The sequence below is a fragment of the Salmo trutta genome, chromosome 17 (assembly GCF_901001165.1).
Source record: "Salmo trutta chromosome 17, fSalTru1.1, whole genome shotgun sequence".
Taxonomy (NCBI): Eukaryota; Metazoa; Chordata; class Actinopteri; order Salmoniformes; family Salmonidae; genus Salmo; species Salmo trutta.
Window position 1 is genome coordinate 18,886,130 of NC_042973.1, and position 20,384 is coordinate 18,906,513.

The 20,384-nt window shown below is 40.7% G+C and overlaps 1 pseudogene; it reads left to right on the top strand.

Annotated features, from left to right (window-relative positions):
* LOC115151274 (nuclear receptor 2C2-associated protein-like) overlaps positions 1-20,384 on the top strand; it is a 29,319-nt pseudogene that overhangs the window by 3,285 nt on the left and 5,650 nt on the right.

Consider the following 20,384-nt stretch of genomic DNA (forward strand, 5'->3'; position numbering starts at 1 on the left):
AACACAACACTACATAAAGAGAGACGTAAAACAACCACATAGCATGGCAGCAACACCTGACGACACAGCATGGTAGCAACACAACATGACAACAACATGGTAGCAGCACAAAACATGGTACAAATATATATATGGCAATGGTTCCAAAAGCAGACAAAGCAGATAATAATGTTCATATTTACATATCACCTTTCAATACCCTTGTGTACTACTGTCCCATCCTGACCAGTAAAGGGGGTTATTTGTTATTATAGTTTGGTCAGGGCATGTTTGGTTTATGTGTTTCGGGGGTTTTGGTTTATGTTCTATGTTCTATGTTAGTATATTTCTATGTTTGTTCTAGTGTGTCTATTTCTATGTTTAAATTTCTTGGGTTGACCTTCAATTGGAGGCAGCTGTTCCTCGTTGCCTCTAATTGAAGGTCCTATTTAGTAGGGGTGTTTTTCCATGGGTTTTGTGGGTAGTTGTCTCCGCGTATTGTCAGTGAACCTTACAGGACAGTTTTTCGTCGTTTGTTTAGTATAAGTGTTTTTGTTTTTGTTTTCTTCAATAAAAGAAGATGAGCATACATATACCCGCTGCGTTTTGGTCCACTCACTACGACGTTTATGACAACTACAGAATATGATGAACTGCTTTTGACCCTGGACTAAAGAATATAAAGTGAAAGATACAGATATTGCATAAATAGCCTTTGTAATATCAATGGGTTTATGGTTGTATAACTGAAATTCTGCTCTACAGCCAGTATTTAATCACAATCATACATCCTTCAATTTTAACAAAGATAAACAGAGTACAATACTAGAGTGATACAGTGTTGCCTTGCATGATAACATAATAACACAGAGTACATAACCTCCATGTATCCATGACTCTACTTCTAGCCCTATTATAGTACACCTACCCCCTCCTATTTGGGTAGGTTTGCAAAATCTTCCATGCATTTTTCCAATCCTGACCCACGGCATTTCTCCCTGGATTGTACAGATTTGCCTATATAAATCCATAGGTGTTAGAGAATTTCATGCCTCGGGTGTTTATCTTGCACCTAGCTGTGCCTGGTGTGTGTGGGCATGATTACGACTCGCCTTCTTTCCAAGCAGGGTTACACTTCTCAAGGACATGTTGATCAAATGCTATCAAGACATCAGGACATCAACGGCGCTGGGAGTTGCACAGAGGACAGGAGGAGGAGAGAGGAGAAAAGTAGAGAGAGAAGAGAATGAAGAAATTAGAGAATAAGGTAGAAGGTATCTGAAGGTCACAGTCAATGAGAGCTATACTGTCTCTAAGGGTCTAATGTCTTGTATCTCAGGAAGGGGCTCAGCTCCTCCCTCAATTATCAATGTTAGATGCTCTAACTACCCCGGCACAGTAAAGAAACAAGCCTAGGGTAGGGTTTTGTTGTCTTACCTTACAAGAGGTCATTGGAACTGAGAGAGAGACTTTGGGTGTCTGGTGGTATCCATGGCTGATCGTATAAAGACAGTGTGCCTGTGACTAAAGAGAGATATACAGAGATCATGGGGAATAAGGAGAGGATAAACCATGCTACAGAGGTTGTCCCTGTCTGTAATAATAACACAGAGGAAAGGGTTAGTTCTTAGGCACTCTAGAATGACACAGAGGCTACGACAGAGGTCGCTTTTCAATTGACTTCAAGGAACTGATTGCCAATGCTAAAACCTGCAGGAACAAGCAGTGATCAGCATGTTAAATTCGGCTTATACCCTAATAACTCCTCCGGCTAGTTCCGAATGGATTGATATCGCCAATAAACCCAGGTGCAATTCACCAAGCATGAGATCAATATTACATCCCCATGACCACCTATATGCCCTAACCATGATGTGCCATGCAGCAGATGTAGGTGTACAAGGTGTATTTCAGCTATATCCCCAAGTGAGAGCTCCTGTAGAGCTCCTGTCATTACGACTGATTCTATTCCTCCCACAGACATCAGCTGAGGCTAAGGCATGTCCTGTGGGCATCCAACCACATCATGAACAAGTGGGGATTCTAGGCTGCTGGAGCATGAAGTTAGATTTAGAACAGCCATACATTGTGCACATGCATTGCTTTTATTCAGGAATAGCACAAGGAATAAAAGTTATTTTTCCACACAAGATTAACCTTTGTCATACTACAGAGTTTAAAAAAATGCTATTATTTAGCCGAGGTTCCTTAGGCTTTCCAGTGTAAAGCACAGCTTGGTACAAGGTCAGTGTTCAATACTTCCACTTAATACTTATATATTCTAGTGTTTATGTGAGGGAGGCACTAGGCAGTGACGTGGGATTGACCTTACTGAGTTCATGAATGTGTATATACAAAACACAAAGAATCTCAGTTCAGTCTCTACTCCTATAATCTATTGCAGGGATCATCAACTAGATTCAGCCGCGGGACAATTTTATCTTGAGCGGATGATCAGGAGGCCAGAACTGCACACTGACTGCAAGAAGCCCAAATAGATATATTTGACAAAGAAATTATAATTTCAAACCTTGCTTGCATTTGTATAAGATCACATATATCTCTAGATTACGCATGGGAATACTTTGGAACAGATTTCCAAAATTTAAAATCACTAGAAGCTGATTTGCTGGTGTTTAACCTCCCTGTGCAACGTCCCACCCTAGTCAACAGGCAGTGGAATCGCGTCGTGCGAAATACAAATACCTCATAAATGCTATAACTTCAATTTCTCAAACATATGACTATTTTACACCATTTTATAGATACACTTCTCCTGAATCGAACCACGTCGTCCGATTTCAAAAAGGCTTTACAGCGAAAGCAAAACATTAGATTATGTTAGGAGAGTACCCTGCCAAAAATAATCACACAGCCATTTTCAAAGCAACTAGCATGCATCACAAATACCCAAAACACAGCTAAATGCAGCACTAACCTTTGACGATCTTCATCAGATGACACTCCTAGGACATCATGTTACACAACACATGCATTTTTTGTTCGATAAAGTTCATATTTATATATAAAAGAAGCATTTTACATCGGCGCGTGACGTTCAGAAAATATTTTCCCTCAAATACTGCCGGTGAATCAGCACCACAATTTACAAAAATACTTGTCATAAACATTGATACAAAATTAAACTGTCATTCAAAGAATTATAGATGAACATCTCCTTTATGCAAACGCTATGAAAGATTTCAAAAAAGCTTCACGAGGAAAGCACACTTTGCAATAATCTGAGTACTGCGCTCAGAAAAATACACTAGGCTATACAGATAGCCGCCATCTTGGAGTCATCTAAAATCAAGCATTGCTTTAGAAAGATTCCCTTACCTTTGATCATCTTCATCAGAAGGCACTTCCAGGGATCCCAGGTCCACAACAAATGTTGTTTTGTTCGATAAAGTCCATAATTTATGTCCAAATAACTCCTTGTTGTTTGTGCATCCAGTAAGCTACTCCAAGTGTAGAAAGCGTGCTGGAAAAGTAAAAAAAAGTTGTATTTACGTTCGTTCAAACATGTCAAACGTTGTAAAACATCAATCTTTAGGGCCTTCAGAACGTGAAGATTCAATAATATTTCAACCGGACGGTTCCTGTGTCTTGAAAAAGGTTTTGGAACGGGAGGATCCACCCTCGTGAACGCGCCCCAAGAAGTGATGTCACCCCCTGCCTCAACAACTTCCCCTCCTTGTCATTCGGGCTCTGTTCATCGTAGAAGCTTCAAACAACTTTGTAAAGACTGTCGACATCTAGTGGAAGCCGTAGGAAGTGCACAATTATTACTACGTCACTGTGTATTCAATAGGAAACGACTTGAAGAGAGCCCATGCATCCAGATTTCCACTTCCTGGTAGGATTTCTCTCAGGTTTTTGCTTGCCATATGAGTTCTGTTATACTCACAGACACCATTCAAACGGTTTTAGAAACTTCAGAGTGTTTTCTATCCAAATCTAATAATAATATGCATATCCTAGCTTCTGAGTTAGAGTAGGAGGCAGTTTAATATGGGCACATATTTTTTCCGAAATTGTCAATACTGCCCCCTAGCCCCAATATACAGTCTTTTATGTCCACATTTTTAAAATTTGTATTATTTTTTTTTTTTTGAAAACTTGGGGGGCCAAATAAAATCACTGGTGGGCCGCCAGTTGGGGAACCCTGATTTATTGCATGGTTCAGAGAGAACATAAGGTAACTCAAAATTGCACACTCCACTTGCTCTCCAGCAACCATAATGGCCCAGAATGAGCATTTTGCTTTTCATCTTAGGTGAACTGAGGTACAAGCACCACTGTCAATTTCAAAATAATATTTTGTCTGACTCATACACTATGTATCATACACTATGTATCATACACTATGTATCATACACTATGTATCATACACTATGAGATATGGATTAATAAGTGTGTACAGCAGCACCACAGTATTCAGTTGTTCAAGGTCCTCTAAACATTAAGCAACATCTCATCAATAAATACACTTCCAGTTTCATGTATCATTCTTGATTTAGCCATGTTTTGGCATTGTACTCTCTTGTATTGTAGTCCTAGAAAATCATCCTTGTAAACAACAAAAGGCAATTACGGAAACCCAGGAGGTTCTTCTACTGTCTATCAGTCTTCTTTCTAATTTAGAACAGTGTAGGCATGCATGTCCCCCTTTACCCTTGGCCAATAATGGAAGCCTGCTACTCCTCTGAAAAGCAGGAGTGCACATCCACACAATAAGGGAGACAACGCATGGAAATACATTGCTTGAAGTTGTAAGCGAATACATTACAAGTGATTGCGCTTTGTAATGAAGGCAGCAGAGCATATTGTGCAAATGCTTTGCTTCTTAATGGTTTAATTAAGAACCTCACTCAAATTGGAGCAGAAAATTCTAGCGTTGAGATGAGCGAGAGCGACAGTGGCGGTTCTAGACCATTTCAACTGGAGGGGCCAAGCTGGGGCCAGTTGTACAGTTAGAGGGGCCAGTTATATTAGACGTTATTGTTGTCATATCGTTTTCTTCTCTGCATTGCAGGCATTAGCAGGCAAAAGACCATGTTCATAATCATCACCGTTGCCACTGTCTAATAACGGATGTAAAAAAGAACGATAGCAAAAATTAGTTATGTAAAAATATTTCATACTGCACATTTAGGGGGGCCACAAGGGGTCCAAAATTGTTGTCACAGGGGCACTGCCCCCCGCCCCCAGAACCGCTAGTGGCGAGCGGCTCTTCCAGATACAGCAGCACAGACTCCACCACAAGCAGATGTGACGTACATTTTCGCCCATTTTCTGCTTTATTAAAAAGAGGGGAGCCTCAGAGCACGGCAAATGTTGTCTAAACCAAATTATTTACAAATGCATAACATCGTCGTGTCACTCTCATTTCCTTCCCCGATTCAATAAAGACCTGCGTCTGGGCCTCTGAGCCTCTCAGAAACTGTGTTTTAGTTTATTTCATTAACTAAATACTATCACAACTGCCAAACTAAAATAAATACATGAATGCATTACCCTTTTTTTTCACAGTGTTTCCAATCCTCATTAGCCCAGCCTCCACTAATACGCCCACTCTCTCATAAGTATTCAGGTGTCCCCTCCTGGCTGACTTTTAACTAGCAGAACTGCAAACAGAGTTAGTTCATTCAACCTGTCAGCTAGTGAGTTCGTTTGTCATTTACCCAGGCGCTGCAGACCTAAATCTGCTTCCTGCTGCCAGGCAGGGTCCTCTGTCCCTCAGCAAGCAACTAGGATTAATGATCCTCCTCATCAGGACAATCTGCACAAGTGCCCACAGCTCGTAAACCCTGGCTGGGATAGATCAAATCTCAAACCACCCTGTAAGGCTTATTTATCTCCCCAGTGACGGGTAAACAGACCCACACTCCTTACTCCCCTCTCTCTCTCTCTCTCTCTCTATCTACAAGACCATCTCTCTCAACCATTCTCTCTATTCTCCATCTCTCTCAACCTCTCTCTCTATCCCCCAACAACTGTTTGTTTGGTCCAATACACAGGTTGCAGGGAATAGCATTTAATATCATAGATTTAGATCTCTCATTCTCTATCTCGTTCTCACTCCCTCTTTCACACAGCCCCAGGACATCTTGGCTTGAGCCAGACTGGCATATTATCAATCACCCAACCCCGATGTGGCCGAATCATAACTCTGGCCACTCACTGTGTTGTTGAATCACTGTGGTGAGGTACAAGTGAAGGTGTGAGGAGGAAAGTCCCAGCAGTTTTGCTTGACCAACCCCTATAACCTCCATCCCCCAATGATGGCAATTGTCATACATGATTGCCTCCATCAGGTTTTGTAATTCAGACTTATTGATTATCTGCAGAGCGGGGAGCACCATGCCAAAATCTCAGCAGGAGGTTCATCTGGGGTGATAATGAGCTCCTACGAAAACACAACATCCTCTATCACCTCTTCTCCTTCTAGGTGTTATTAACCAAGAGACCTAGACTATGTAAAGGATATAGCAAGCCCTCAAATCTACTTTATTTAGCTTTAAAAGCTACAAAGCTGGCCTCCAAAGGGTGTATTTAATTATTCAAAATGGCTTTAAAGACATCTCCATTGAATATAACATGTGAAATGTTACCTATCTAAACCTTAGGTCTGCCATAGCAGTTTGTCCCACATCTAAACCTTAGGTCTGCCATAGCAGTTTGTCCCAGATCTAAACCTTAGGTCTGCCATAGCAGTTTGTCCCAGATCTAAACCTTAGGTCTGCCATAGCAGTTTGTCCCACATCTACCTTAGGTCTGCCATAGCAGTTTGTCCCAGATCTAAACCTTAGGTCTGCCATAGCAGTTTGTCCCAGATCTAAACCTTAGGTCTGCCATAGCAGTTTGTCGCACATCTAAACCTTAGGTCTGCCATAGCAGTTTGTCCCAGATCTAAACCTTAGGTCTGCCATAGCAGTTTGTCCCAGATCTAAACCTTAGGTCTGCCATAGCAGTTTGTCCCACATCTAAACCTTAGGTCTGCCATAGCAGTTTGTCCCAGATCTAAACCTTAGGTCTGCCATAGCAGTTTGTCCCAGATCTAAACCTTAGGTCTGCCATAGCAGTTTGTCGCACATCTAAACCTTAGGTCTGCCATAGCAGTTTGTCCCACATCTAAACCTTAGGTTTGCCATAGCAGTTTGTCCCAGATCTAAACCTTAGGTCTGCCATAGCAGTTTGTCCCAGATCTAAACCTTAGGTCTGCCATAGCAGTTTGTCCCAGATCTAAACCTTAGGTCTGCCATAGCAGTTTGTCCCAGATCTAAACCTTAGGTCTGCCATAGCAGTTTGTCCCACATCTAAACCTTAGGTCTGCCATAGCAGTTTGTCCCACATCTAAACCTTAGGTCTGCCATAGCAGTTTGTCCCACATCTACCTTAGGTCTGCCATAGCAGTTTGTCCCACATCTACCTTAGGTCTGCCATAGCAGTTTGTCCCAGATCTAAACCTTAGGTCTGCCATAGCAGTTTGTCCCACATCTACCTTAGGTCTGCCATAGCAGTTTGTCCCAGATCTAAACCTTAGGTCTGCCATAGCAGTTTGTCCCACATCTACCTTAGGTCTGCCATAGCAGTTTGTCCCACATCTACCTTAGGTCTGCCATAGCAGTTTGTCCCAGATCTAAACCTTAGGTCTGCCATAGCAGTTTGTCCCACATCTACCTTAGGTCTGCCAGAGCAGTTTGTCCCACATCTAAAGCGTTCATAATATGATGGAACTGTGTTATCTATTAAAATGGATGCTTGAAGATTGCAATTTTGTTGATCAGTGTACCTTGTTTGTGGTTGGTTGCTTCAGCTCCAACACCCTTTAATCAATTTTAATTTAGATGACTTTCATCCATTACCTCAATATCTCTTGGCACCAATGTATTGATGAAATGATCTGAAGTACGCACTATTTTTAAATGCCATTTTAAACCATTTTACCTCTTCAATTACATATAGCCTATAAACCATGGTCACATAAAATTGGGATTTATATCTGGCTACAGTAGGCCTATGTGGACCTTCTACACACATTGATTCTGAGTTTAAACCTTGGCCTGAAAGGGAGCAATAGATGCAGTGGCAAACTGAAATACTAGGATTGTAACAACCTAAGATTTTTAATATTTTTTTTCTTCAGCTTTCTCTAATAAGGAGGATGTCCTTTAGCGCTGACCTCGTCCATCTTCTGCACTGCATGGAAGAGCAAAACCCCACATGAACCTAGTCTTTGGCAAAACGGCAACATAATGTCATGAAATGGAATAAGAAAAAAGCCAAAGAACACGATTGCCATCTAGTGGAGAAAGAGGTAATCGTGTTGAAGTCCTTTGCCAGTACTGTCGTACATCATCTCTTTTGTAATACGGCAAACTTGCCTTCATTTAGGAAGTCAGACATGGTTTCCTCAGTGATTTGCAGCGAAACACTGAGCAGTTAAGAAAACGTGTTATAGTTAGACATTTTAACAGATGTAGGTGCGAGTTAGATGTTTTTACTTTTAGATATCACCACATTTGATACAAAGTTCAAAATAAAGGTGTGTTGTAGATGTAAAAAAAAAACTTTTTTTTGTGAAAGGCGTCTGGCATGCAACGCTGAAATCCCCCTTGAACGTTCAACAATAGACCAACGATGTATATAAACCCTGGATTGCTGAAGTTATGGCCATTGAGTGGCTTTGAAGCCGCCGATCGGCCATATTGGCACTCCCCAGTAGGAACATTCGCATAGGAATGAAGGCAATTCTACAGTACTTAGAATAAATGTTTCAAAGACAAAATGACATGCCTTGCATTCCAAACACAAAGTAGACATCCCTCGGGCTTAAACCCTCAGCCCTTGAATGACGTTATACATCGTCACATCTGAGTGTACCTTAAATGTCTCTTGTCCAAGCCAGGGAAAGTGATCGGAGAGGCAACAAATCTTGAAATTGATCTTAAAAACAACCAACCTAAAGATATGAATGTATGTGTGTACCAACCCACAAATGTAAATCACCAACCCACAAATGTAAATCACTATCCACAAACAAACACCTTTTGAATTGTATTTGTAAATAGATATATTGCATTAGAATTGTTTTATAACTGCAGATATGCAGGTCATTTCCAAGGGCCTTAATAAGGAAAATGACTGCCATTGAGATTTGCATATAGGAGAGTGAAAGATTATTGGAATCTGTGTGGGTAGCTGGACAGGTAGGATGACTGACAATAGCCAAGGTGAACAGGTCATGTGACAGAGGAATGGATGAGATTGAGGCAGGAATTCCTTTAACCACAAAGTGGTATATTTACTGGGTAGTTTGTCTGCTGCATAACAAAGGAAACAATAACATGTATCCAATCAAATTCAAATCAGAAAGTCAAATCATAATCATTCTCATTAACAGAATGAGATAATTCAGCAATAAGCTTCCATAGGAATTCAATATGAAGCAGAATGGAGTAATTTAGGATCATATCCATTCATTATAATAATGAGAAGGATAATGCTTATAAATCAATCTATAATCTCCAGTTGATATCAGAATTTATCAGTTCAGCAAACAATTACATTTCATATTTCCTCCTTCCAGCTTAGTCTTCATATGTACATGTCATTTCATTACATTTTAACCATATATCAATGGCATAATTGGCCTGTGACGATCTGTAGTGCCGTGATCATTACCATTTACATAACACAATAGGTTTGAAGCGTGCGCTCCAAGCTGCTCTCCGCGGTAATAGCTATAAACAATAACTGATGGCGCGCTCTCCCGATCGCAACAGATAGTTCAGATGAAAGGTAACAGATTCGGTGGATTTACGTTGATTCACAGACGCACAGAATGTCTGGATTAGAAGGAGTTGAGGAAGAGAAAGCAGCGAGGTCGGGCAATGGCGATTTCCTCCTTTTTAATGAGTTGAGATCTGTCAGACATTTTCACCTCGCCTAATTAAAGCGCCCCTGGCTCAGCTGAGTATGTGGCCATGAATTAAAGGACAATTCCACCAACTCCATGGGCCTTTCTATAGAGAGATATGCGCTGTCACGGTTGTCGTTAGAAATGGAGGACCAAACGCAGCAGGGACATGTATACTCATCTTCTTTATTTACGGGAAAAGAAGGAAAAAAAACAAACACGTATACAAAAATAACAAAACGATGAACGACAAAATAACAGTCTTGAAGGCAACACAGCAATCCAAGAACAATCTCCCACAAATACACAGACAAACACACCCAACTAATATAGGACTTCCAATCAAAGGCAACACCAAACAGCTGCCTTCAATTGGAAGTCCACCCCAATTAACTCAACATAGAAACACACTTACTAGACTACACATAGAAATACATAAACATAGACCATAACTCAAAACCCGGAAATAATAAATCAAACGCCCTCCTAACTAACACACCACCCCGAACCACATAAAACAAATACCCTCTGCCACGTCCTGACCAAACTACCATAACAATTAACCCTTATACTGGCCAGGACGTGACATGCGCAAACATGACAGATATTTGAAAGCGCTTAGGTCACCTGACTTTGGTGATTTACATAGCAACAGAATCAACTTCCGGTAGACAGGTGTAGCACCAGTATGCTTAACTGAAAGGATACTGTTCGTTTACAGTATAGTAAAATGAACTTATGTAGTGTATATACTCATTAAGTATGTAGTATACAGTATTTTTAGTATGGGTATTCGAACACAGCTACCGTTCATTTACAGTATACTCAAATGAACTAATTGTATACAGTATGTTAGTATGGGTATAAGAACATAGCTCTTCACTCGCTCCCTCAAGCTAAATCGCAGGCCGAAGGGGTAACGTTTGTGAATTGTACATCCACTAAAGATGGCAATCAAACTGCATCCAGTTTTGACGAGGGAAAGTGGCTAGCACGAGGGCTGAGGGGGTAAAATGAATGTGTTTGGACTGCAGCCCCTGTTACTAGTTTAATAATTTCACTGCATCCGCTAGCTAGAACATCTGCTAAACTATGTACACAACCAAAAAACTTTGATTTGAAAATTGTACTTTCAGGACAATGTTTTCTCGATTTTTTATTTTTTTTAAATGATGCTTAGCTCACATAATATAATTTAAAAGTATGCCTTAAGGTGTCTGTACTAGACTAAATGTGGCAACAACTAATGTATACATTAATAAATGCATTTCTATAGCTTCCAAAATATTTTTTACACTGGTGAGGGAGTGCCAAGATGGAGGCATGGTGGCTTCAACACAGTCAGCTAGTGTATATATAAATAATTGGAATAGATACATAGTCCTTCTGCAGCAGGATGAGGTAATGACTGTAAAATTGCCACAATGTATCTTACAGAGTAAGCTCTGTTCTGAACAGAGATGTTAAGCAATTCGGGAAGAAGTACATGACTCAAATGAAGAAGCGTGCTGGAACTCTGACCAGGTAACTACAATTACATGACAGGTGCGCATGCCCTCAAGAGGGACAGTATTGGCGCATGTGTGGCAACAACAATGATGACAACGTGGGTCCCAATTATTAGACTGGGTGCCAGTCTGTTTCTGCTCTCTTGCCAACTCCTTATGGAATTTTTAATGCCAATGTTTTGCTCGACAATAACAATGGAGTAGGCAAAAGAACAATCATCTCTCCTTTCTTCTGAAGTATGCACCACTGCTCTTCATGGATTTGAAAGGAAATTACTGGTATATGGAAACTCCCTTTAGCCCATGCCAAGACCAATCCAATTATTTTACATTTGTGGGAAGTAGTGAAAAAGTGCTAAAAATAAAGTGACCAGCCTTTCGTGAACTTGCACTTGACTTTTTTCCCTCTCACAATATCTGACTTTGTTGATAGCTACTTTTTTGAGGAAAAAATGTACTTACTATGACTGTGATATGTGATTTGTGTTTGTTCCACCTAGCTATCTTAAGATGAATGCAATAACTACACTGAGTGTATAAAACATTAAGAACACCTTCCTAATATTGAGTTGCACCCCCACTTTTTCCCTCAGAACAGCCTCAATTTGTCGAGGCATGGACAAGGTGTCGAAAGCATTACACGGATGCCGGTCCATGTTTACTCCAATGCTTCCTTCCCACAGTTGTGTCAGGTTGGCTGGATATCCTTTGGGTGGTGGACCATACTTGATACACACAGGAAACTATTGAGCGTGAAAAACTGAGTTCTTGACACAAACCGGTGTGCCTGGCACCTACTACCATTCTCCGCTCAAATGCACTTACATCTTTTGTCTCTGAATGGCACATACAAACAATCCATGTCTCAGTTGTGTCAAGACTTAAAAATCATTATTTAACCTGTCTCCTCCCCTTCATCTACACTGATTTGAAGTGGATTTAACAGGTGACATCAAACCAAATGATATTTGTCACATGTGCCGAATACAACAGGTGTAGACTTATGCAGTTTTAAGAAAATACCCCGAAAAAAGTAGGAGATAAGAAAAACAAATGATTAAAGAGCAGCAGTAAATAACAATAGCGGGGCTATATACAGGGGGTACCGGTACAGAGTCAATGTGCGGGGGCACTGGTGTCGAGGTAATTGAGGTAATATGCACATGTAGGTAGAGTTATTAAAGTGACTATGCATAGATAATAACAGAGTAGCAGCAGTGTAGAAGGGGGGGGGGGCAATGCAAATAGTCTGGGATCATAGGGATCATAGCTTTCACCTGGTCAGTGTATGTCATTGAAAGAGCAGGTCCTTAATGTTTTGTACACTCAGTGTAAGTTGCTTTGAATCTGAGCTAAATGACTAAAATATAAATGATTGGGAAGCACCCTGTGGGTATATGATATTACTACTATTATAAGGCTACCCCATATACAGTGCATTTGGAAAGTATTCAGACCCCTAGACCTTTTCCATATTTTGTTAGGTTACTGCCTTATTCTAAAATGTATTACTTTTTTTTTCCTTCATCAAGCTACACACAATACCCCATAATGAGAAAGCAAATAAACTGAAATATGATATTTACATAAGTATTCAGACCCTTTACTCAGTACTTTGTTGAAGCACCTTTGGCAGCGATTACAGCCTCAAGTCTTCTTGGGTATGACGGTACAAGCTTGGCACAACTCTATTTGAGAGAGAGAGAGAGAGACACAGCTGCATGTGAGCTCTCTCATTTTTCAACATGTTTTTTACAAAAGGATAGATTTGGAGTTAGATCAATTTGGATTTTTCGGCAGGTGCATATGCAGGATGCTACCCTCTACAATTTTGGCCAAAATGAACAAAAGGGATTACTGCTACCAAGGTGTCCTTTTTCCAAGCTATACGGAGGGTGCTCTAGCAAACAAACAGCAGAGACCTGAGGACACCATTCAACCTGGAACGGAGCGAGTAGTGTTTGGTCTGATGCTATTTTGAAAGCCAAGAAGAAAAATAAATTATGAAAAAATAAAGTACATTACAATGTGATAGAAGAATTTGTATGTTTAAAGTAATGACTAAGATATTTCACCCTGAAACTGTATCACTGTGTGTGAAATCCATTAGACACAAGTCTATAAGTTGATAAAGTGTGCAGCGTAGGCAGGATAGAATTAGAACATTGTGTTCCTTACAGGACATTCTGTCCCTACCCGTGGAGTGGAGAAACTGTTAGGCTTGCAGAAAATTATGAAACATGTTGCAGAATATGATAAACAATGTATGTGTACAGTGGAACAATACAGCCCGCCTAAAGCGGGGTGGGGTTCTTGACTGATGTGTGTGTATAAAAGATGGGCTCTGTATAAAGAACTGATCATTTGTATGCTGGGACTCTATCTGTTTATTAAAACTTAGAGCCTTACAAAGTCTAGGATACAGATGGAGTTATAAAATAGTTCAGTTAGAACATTGAGATAGAAATTCTCATGACACAATGATATATTTTACTTTATGGGGACTGAATGCTGAGATAAGGCTGCCAGGCTTGCTAGGACAGACCAGATACAACTTCAATTAGCACTGAGGTGTGACGACGTGAGATGTGTCGAGGCCTTTGGGCCCAACAAGTGGCAGGAGTCTTTGAAGCCCCCTCCTGCTGTTCAAAGACCAGCGGTGACACTTACTCCCGTTGCCTGCTGCACCGCTGCTTGGATTCCACCTGGCGATCTTTTCACTGTCTGCCCTGACCTGTCTCCCCCTGACTGGTACAGGTACCCCCACCACACTCACCCCTCTCTGTTCACCGTCTGCCCTGGCCTGTCTCCCCCTGTCTGGTACAGGTACCCCCACCACACTCACCCCTCTCTGTTCACTGTCTGCCCTGACCTGTCTCCCCCTGTCTGGTACAGGTACCCCCCCCCCCCCCTCTCTCTCTCCGGAGCTCCAGCACACACGCACTGTTGGGGCGGGTGACTCTGAACATACCCCAAGTCATAAAATTGGGGCGGTGACTCTGAACTTACCCCAAGTCATAAAATATATATATATATTATCATTTTAATTTTCTTGTGCATTTTGCTATTTGCCTCATGACTCCTGCATACTTTGTTGACTATGAACTTTCTTTACCCAACCGTGGGACAGACTGTTTGTTCCCACACTCGGAACTCTGACTCTCTATTGGTTACACAGACTTTTGGCCTCCCATCCTAACCACCTCTCGCTGGCTTTGTATTCATGTTACCTGATGAAATTGCTGTACAATATAATCTTGTTGCCATCTAATGCACATTCAGATGTCATAAATCAGCACTGCAGAGCTCTCCCTGTCCTTTGCCATGCCTTGATTGTATTACTGTTATCTGGAAATGTGCATCTACTGTTGCTAGCCCAAATTCTGACATGTGCTCTGATAACAAATAAAGGTGAAATAAAAAATGTAAAAAGAAAAATCTTCTTCACTGTTTTCTGCTCCTGTAAAAGCCTGGGTTTCTGCACGTTAACACTAGAAGCTTATTACCTAAAATGGATCAATTGATAGTGTGGGTTCACAGGTCCAATCCAGATGTGTTGGTCATTACTGAGACGTGGTTAACCCTTTCATGCGTGAGTTCCAAATATCTCTAACGGTTGCCCCAGCGTGAGTTTTTTTATGCACGTGATGTTAGAATGTTCTCTCCATTCCAGAATGTGATTGTTACGCAACAGTACATTTCATCCGCGCTGCCCTCAAACCAAGGCACGCAGCCTGTTTTTATTTATAGGCTGTTTTCAACTTGTCAATTTCAAATTATTTTCAAAAAAGTTTTTTATTTTCTAAGAACAGTTTGAATTGAGGTGTGTTCCGCCTCATTCATTCACATAAAAGTAGTCATTTTTACTTTTGCGGACCAATACATTTTATTGACATTTCTGACCTGGACAAAATTCCCCAAATACTTCCCAATTGTTTGTGCAGTTCAAGTCTGCAGACATTTGCTCATCTCCCATCCTGCACACACGTGTTCACATTTTCCGTCTGTTGCCTGCATTGCAGTCATAGTTGTTTTCGTTACCAATAATAACTTTGGAAATGTGTGCGTTTCTATCAAAGTGCCTTATTACGTTATAATGGTTTCTGCATGCCGTGTTATGTTGTTTCTACTGTAGCATAATATTGTTGTGTATATTCCTTAGAACTGCGGACACGCGAGGTAATGTTACTCATTTCATAACCTACATGGTGTTATATTCCATGCTTAGGTAGCTAGCTACATTCTTCTATTAGCTCTGTAAAACAATGCTAATTGCATCAGAGAAGTATTGGCTTGTTGTATTTTGAAGCTACCATGGCCTTATGACTCCCAAGTGGCGCAGCTGTCTAAGGCACAGCATCTCAGTGCTAGAGGTGCCACTACAGACATCCTGGTTCAAATCCAGGCTGTGTTTCTATCAAAGTAAGTGCCTTATTACGTTAATAGTTTCTCTATGTCCAATTACAAAAAATCCCTTTTTCAGTAATAATCTCACCTGTTAGTTGGCAGTGAACTATGTGGCCATTGAGGGCTGTGTTGATCAGATGGAAAAATATCTTCTTATACCACTTGCTCGTTTTCCGAGTGCATTCCACAAAGCTGTATATCATGTCCGCCTTATCCACTGCCCCCATTTTGAGGTTGTAGTCAAGCAAGCAGTCTAGTTTGATTTTTATCTCTCCCGTCAGGTGGTCCACCTTCCCTGTGGCCGACATGGTTGCTGTATGGACAGTGGAGAGGACATTAATGTCTCATTTGTCATGCCACTTTACTGCCAGCTGTTGACATTTCTTATTTTAAATAACCTCTCTGGGACATGCTAGCGTCCCACCCGCGGTACACACTATCAACAGCCAGTGAAATAGCAGGGCGGCAAATTCAAAACAACAAAAATCTCATAATTCAAATTTCTCAAACATACAAGTATTATACAACATTTTAAGGATAAGATTCTCCTTAATCTAACCACAGTGTCCGATTTCAAAAAGGCTTTACAGCGAAAGCAAACATTAGATTATGTTAGGACATCACCTTGACAAGAAAAACCACACAGCCATTTTCCAAGCAAGGAGAGGCATCACAAAAACCAGAAATACAGCTAAAATTAATCACTAACCTTTGATGATCTTCATCAGATGACACTCCCAGGACTCAATGTTACAAAATACATGTATGTTTTGTTCGATATAGTTCATATTTAAATCCATAAACACTATTTTACATTGGCGCGTGATGTTCAGAAAATGTATTCCCACCAAAACTACCGGTGAATTAGCACATCAATTTACAAAAATACTCATCATAAACGTTGATAAACTTTACAACAGTTATTGAAAGAATTATAGATATACTACTCCTTAACGCAACCGCTGTGTCAGATTTTAAAATAGCTTTTCGGCGAAAGCACATTTTTCAATATTCTGAGTACAGAGCTCAGCCATCAAAGCAAGCTATACAGTTACCCGCCAAGTTCTGGAGTCAACTAAACTCAGAATTAGTATTATAAATCTTCCCTTACCTTTGCTGATCTTCGTCGGAATGCACTCCCAGGACTCCCACTTCCACAAGAAATGTTATTTTTGTTTGAAATTCTCCATATTTATGTCCAAATACCTCCATTTTGTTCACGCGTTCAGATCACTAATCCAAAGGCATAACGCGAGAGAGCAGAACCAGAGACGAAAAGTCAAATAGTTCCATTACCGCTCGTAGAAACATGTCAAACGATGTTTACAATCAATCCTTAGGGTCTTTTTAACATAAAACTTCGATAATATTCCAACCGGACAATAGCGTATTTATTACAGAGGAAAAAGAAGGAGAGGCGCGCCAACATGCCCACGCAGTAAACAACTCACTAGTCCCAGGCAGTCCACTGATTGACTGAGCTCCTATTCTCTGCCCAGTAACAGTAGACGGATGAAACAAGTTTCTAAAGGCTGTTGACAGCAAATGGAAGCCTTAAGAAGTGCAAAATGACCCCACAGACACTGTAGTTTGAATAGGGATTAAATAGAAGAACTACAAGTCACTTCCTGGTTGGATTTCTTCTCAGGTTTTTGCCTGCCATATGAGTTCTGTTAAACTCACAGACATCATTCAAACAGATTTAGAAACTTCAGAGTGTTTTCTATCCAACTCTACTAATAATATGCATATCCTACCTTCTGGGCCCGAGAAGCAGGCAGATTAATTTGGGCACGCCTTTCATCCGGACGTCAAAATATTGCCCCCTATCATTTATGGTGTTGATGAAATGCAGTCAATGCAGCAGAACTAGGAAGCAGTCTTGGGAAAAGAGGGTGGCAAAGAAGGGCGTTGCAAACATAGGATCTGTGCTCCAGTATTCTCTCTTCTTTACTATCCCCATGAGATGGACTGTCACCAGGAAGGTATACATTTCACTAATTGTGGTTGTCCCCCCCACTCCTGGCTCTCTCTTCTCCTGTAGCTCCAAGGCATAGCGATTTGTCTCTGCTATGTCTCCCACCAGCTCCTCTGTCAGAAACAACTTGAAGCACTCTGCCTCAGATGAAAATGGCAAGGGGCGTTGCACTCCAGACTGGGACTCATCAAAGCAAACAGCAGGGCCAGGAGGGGTGAAATGGCTGGCAGCCTTCCAGCTACCACAGAAATACTGTACTCCATCCACTGTCGGTCTGCCTCCATCACCACCAGCATCTTCAAAGGGACCTGGGACTTCGTGGACAAAGGGTCCTCAGATTCAGGGTTCTCAATGGCTGGGGGGCAGCTCCTCACTGTCACTGACAGAATCTGATTCCTGACTTTCAGACTCATTGTCAGAATTTTAAAAAATCTCCAGAATTTCCACATTTGTGAGATGTCTCCTTCTGAAAGACATTGCTAATGCTACAGCTTAGCTCACTAGCTACATACATAAACAACAACACTGAATGGCTCAGAGTGGGAGTGAGAGGTTACTTGATTGACTGCCTGCTCGTGCCATTTGCGGCAATAAATCACTATCAGAAAATGTTTTGTGTGGTAATTATTGATATATTTACTGTTTTATTCACGTTTTTCAAGTACCGGTGATGCATTCCGATTCTTGTATAGATTGTGATGGGCACATATTATGTGTGTAAAATACTTTTTTGAAGGTTGTACTGATTATGATGAGCTAAGCTAATTCCAGCTATGTGTGGAGCCATGTTTGTTGACATACAATGCATCCTGGGTTTCACGTAATCGTCTGTCGGACCAAAGATGCTATAACAGAATGAGGTGAGTAGGGGTTCACTCATTTTTTGAGAACTTCAGGAAGTGAATGGTGGGATGTGAATGATGGTAAACGACACAACCCTTCAACATGCATACTATAAACAGACCAAACTCATCTTGTCTTCTCTTATTATCTTTGGTTTCTGTGAGGAAAAAAAGCATGGCGGCGCACTGAATCTAATCGTCAGATTACTTTCGATTTCTAGAAAGTGTTTTACTCATTTATTTCGATCAATGGTGAGCTCACCCGTGATGTGATTAATTATAAATAGTAATTGCTATTAGCCAATTCATATTGTAATTTATGTCAGCTAAGAGTTATAAAATATGACCGCTTGTGTTGCGTCAATCTTTCCTCAGTTAGCGCTTGGACAAATGTAGCCTACATTTTTCCGATTTGGATGATTGTGTTATGCAAAGGATACTTCTGTGAATATCTGAACATTGCATCCAAAAATAAACTGCTCACATTCTGGACATAACTTTGTGAGAACTGTGTTTGTGTAAATAGTTTCTGAAAAAAGTGTGGCCAGCTCAAATGCTGATTGTTGCATCATTCGAAACTGGCCATTCTAAATAAGTGTTCTTATCACACGGGTGTGATCGTACGCTTCAGCGACAACTGTAGAACGATCACACCCGTGTGATGGTATGTGTGAAAGGATTAAGGAAGAGTGTTTTGAATACTGATGTTAACCTTTCTAGTTATAACCTTTTTCAGCAAGACCGATCTTCCAAAGGTGGGGGGAGTGGCAATCTTTACCAAGGATCACCTTCAGTTGTCTCCATCAAGTCTGTCCCCAAACAATTTAATTTGCAGGTTTTAAGCATTAAACTTTCAAATGGCTCTTTGTTGACTGTTGCTGGGTGCTATCGTCCTCCATCAGCACCGGTGTGTACCCTACCTGCCCTAAGCGCTCTCCTGGCCCCAAACACTAAAGTCTGAATTTGTCCTGCTAGGTGACCTAAACTGGGACATGCTTAAACCTTTTAGGGACAGACGTTCCGCTAGTGGAACGCCTCACCAATATCCAATGGTAGAGCGTGGCGCGAAATACAAATACCTCAAAAATGCTATAACTTCAATTTCTCAAACATATGACTATTTTACACCATTTTAAAGACAAGACTCTCATTAATCTAACCACATTGTCCGATTTCAAAAAGGCTTTACAAAGAAAGCAAAACATTAGATTATGTCAGGAAAGTACCCTGCCAAAAATAATCACACAGCCATTTTCAAAACAAGCATATATGTCACAAAAATCAAAACCACAGCTAATTGCAGCACTAACCTTTGATGATCTTCATCAGATGACACTCCTAGGACATTATGTTATACAATACATGCATGTTTTGTTCAATCAAGTTCATATTTATATCAAAAACCAGCTTTTTACATTAGCATGTGATGTTCAGAACTAGCATACCCACCGCAAACTTCCGGTGAATTTACTAAATTACTCATGATAAACGTTCACAAAAAACATAACAATTATTTTAAGAATTATAGATACAGAACTCCTTTATGCAATCGCGGTGTCCGATTTTAAAATAGCTTTTCGGCCAAAGCACATTTTGCAATATTCTGAGTAGATAGCTCGGCCATCACAGGCTAGCTAATCTGACACCCACCAAGTTTTGTGCTCACTAAACTCAGAATTACTATAAGAAAAATTGGATTACCTTTGCTGTTCTTTGTCAGAATGCACTCCCAGGACTTCTACTTC